Raw genomic sequence first — 3,213 nt, 5'->3', positions numbered from 1 at the left:
CCCAACAAGCTTTTGACCCAATAAATTTTTTGGCGCCGTTGCCGAGGATAGACACACTAAATTTTTCCCTTATTACTGTTTTAAGTACATACTCTATATATTTCGTTTTCTTTTTCTTTTTTTATTCGGTCACATATTCTGTTGTTCATATTCTCTGTGTTTTATGATTTATGAGTGAAGAGTCTGAAACAGATTCTCACCACTTCACTGAAATATCTGAGTTCTTCTTTGACCCTGAACCAGAACGCACTTTACATAGGAGAAGAAGAGATCTCAGGGAAAATATTTGTGAAAATATGGCTAATCATAACAACAATAATGATGAAATTCCTCCTAAACAAAACTTTAGAGCATTGGCTGCTCCTTTTCAGGAACAGACCAGAAAGGGGAGTGATCCTTCCCCCATTAGCTCCCAACTTTGAACTCAAACCTATCATGTTTCACATGATCAGGGAAGCATGAGTCTTCAATGGACTCCCTGCAGAAGATCCCTACACACACCTCACAAACTTCCAAGATATCTGTGATAATTTTAGAACTGAGGGTGTAACAGAGGAAAGTATGAGAATGAGGCTGTTTCCTCATTTCTTGGGCTCAAAAGCAAAAACATGGATGAAAACTCTCACCCCTGGTTCCATACACTCTTAGCAGGAACTTTCTAATAAGTTCATAGAAAGATTTCTCCCTATGTCTCGCCAAGCTGATGTTAGAGCAGAGCTGTCTAATTTTAGAATGTTTTATGGAGAAAATATCTATGAAGCATGGGAGAGATATAAGGACATCATTAGAAAGTATCCAAATCATGGGGTGAAAAGTTGGGGAATTTTACAGTCTTTTTATAAAGGGATTGATCATACTTCTCAATCACATTTAGACTTTGCTGCAAGAGGATATTTCTTTACAGGAACTCTTGAATCCAGGTACGAAATCATAGAAGGCACTGTAGAAAGATATCTCCAATGGCCAGTAGACAGGGTGAGCCCAGTAAGGAAACCAGGCATGCTAGAATTAGACAAATAAATTGCCATGGAATCCCAACTGGACACACTGATGAATGAGGTGAAGAATCAAAAAGCTGATCAAGAATAACCAAGGATGGAAGTCTTACAACTCACAGCAACTGAGAGTGAACCCTGCTCAGCCTGTGGTGATCTTCATGATTCAGCAGACTGCTCATCCACTGCCTTGGTGTGTTATGCAAAAAAAAATTGGGAACAGAAACTTCACCCAATCCAGAGGCAATCAGCAAGCAGGAAGCAACAATAATCAAAATCTTGGAGGAACTATAGCGAAAGATCAGAACCATAATCCTCAATGGAGACCACCCACAAACCAAAGACCATACAACAATCAACAGCAGCAATATCAACAAAGCAACAGAAATGGAGCATATGAACTACAAGGAAGAACCAATTATGCTCCATTCCAAAGAGATGACCAACGCATCAACACCTTGGAAAACTATGTCAAAGAATATGTCACCAGGAATGATGTTGTGGTCAGAAATATTGAATCCCACCTGGGACAGGTAGCTGCCAGCCTCAACACTCGGATACCAGGAAATTTGCCAGGGGACACTGAAGTTCCCTCAGCATCTTCCCCAGAAACTTAAGAGGTAAGTAACATGTCTAGCTAAATACATTAAACTAAGCGCTGACTGGGAGGCACCTCAGTGGATACCTTTCCCCTCTAACAAGGAGCAAAGTTTTGGGGTGGTTAAATTTAACCACACAGCTCCCAAAAATGGAGGGAACGTCTGATGTTCAACTCCAAGTCCAAATAAGTAAAATATGTTCCGTTCCAGGAACGTAGTTTTGGGGTGGTTCAATAACCCCACATTCCTAATATATATATATATATATATATATATGTGTGTATATATAATCATAAATATATAAATATTAATCTTAATAAATAAGTAGTATTTCTTTATAGTGCAATTTATATCTCGGTTTCTTCTGTTAAATAGATTTGCATTTTTATTATTAGGGTGTTAGTTTATTATTATTATTTAAATATAGGCAAAAAGACAAAGGGAACGTTCCCTGGCTTAGGAGATAAGAGTGACAAGGACACCTGTCCCTGCTGAGTCACTTACATATAAGCAGCCGTTATCAAATCTGCACTCATTGCAGATTTTGAAAATGTGCCCTGAAAAAGCAACTGTCTCCTCAGCCATAAATGCAACTGCCCCTACCCTATTTCCCTTTCTCCCACGTTTCTAACCTAAACCGTTCCACCTCCTTACCACCATCAGTAGCAGTTGAATACCACTAACCTTGACTGCTCGTTCCATAACGCTCCCCTTCCACTACTTCCTTAACTCCCTGTCTTTAAGCTCCATGTCCTGAAAAACTCCTCATTTTCCCTCCTCTGCATGCCTATTTAAACTCATATTCTTTCTCCTTCAAAGCCTTACTATCTTCTGCTAACTTAGAAACTTTAGCTCTTATTAAACCCTTTCCCCTGCATTCTGCCCTAACTTCTTCTTCTTCCATAACCATGACTAGACTTTCAGTAAATGTCACCCTTGTGGCTGACCGTGGCCATGAGCCAGAACTCACTGAAGAAGTTGTATCTCTCTACCCATAGAGGAACATCTTCTTGCAAGACAAGGCTCCTCTTCCATCATTCGTGAAGATGGCTTTAACCAAACTCAGGTGAACCTTGTTTGCAACAGATGAATGCGAACTCAACACTGCCTTGGTGGCTGAGTTCTTGTATCATGCGAAAAGGTTTCCTGAAGGGTACACCACTGATGAGGTGACTATAAGGGGGAAGAAAGTATCATTCTCCCCTTCAGCATCAAGGAAGTACGCAATCTCCCCACCATTTCCAAATACCCATATCAAGAATACATAGAGAGTAGAGAGGTTTCGAAGTTCTCAAGGGATGTTAAGGACCTGATCACCATTGGCAACCCTGTTTATGCTAAAGAAGCCCTCTGCAAGGGAAGCTTGAGAGACGAAGCCAGATTCAGGGCTTTATTTGCCAACTCTAACCTTACTCCCTCCACCCACAATGCCACTGTCAAGTGGACACTCCAGGTGCAACTCTACTGCATTATGAGGAACATTTCTTTTGATGCAGTACCCCTTATCTATGACAGCCTGAAGAAGAAGATCAGGAAGACGACTGTCTGCCTTCCCTGCCTAATTACGAAGCTCTGTTTAAGAGCTGGGGTAAAGACTTATAGCGATGAAGACCGAGTGG

The 3,213-nt window shown here is 40.8% G+C and overlaps 1 non-coding gene across 1 annotated transcript; it reads right to left on the bottom strand.

The window, feature by feature from the left end:
* Nucleotides 1-702: 702 nt before the first annotated feature.
* LOC133316386 (small nucleolar RNA R71) lies at nt 703-809 on the bottom strand. Its single transcript, XR_009752201.1, has one exon. It is a non-coding gene; the product is annotated as a small nucleolar RNA R71 (small nucleolar RNA).
* Between the last annotated feature and the right edge of the window lie 2,404 nt (nt 810-3,213).

This window comes from Gastrolobium bilobum, unplaced genomic scaffold, assembly GCF_033153095.1.
Source record: "Gastrolobium bilobum isolate Gb01-03AN ecotype WA unplaced genomic scaffold, APGP_CSIRO_Gbil_v1 utg682, whole genome shotgun sequence".
In the NCBI taxonomy this organism is placed as follows: Eukaryota; Viridiplantae; Streptophyta; class Magnoliopsida; order Fabales; family Fabaceae; genus Gastrolobium; species Gastrolobium bilobum.
The sequence above is the reverse complement of the archived record's forward strand: the minus strand, read 5'-3'. Positions and strand labels throughout refer to the sequence as shown.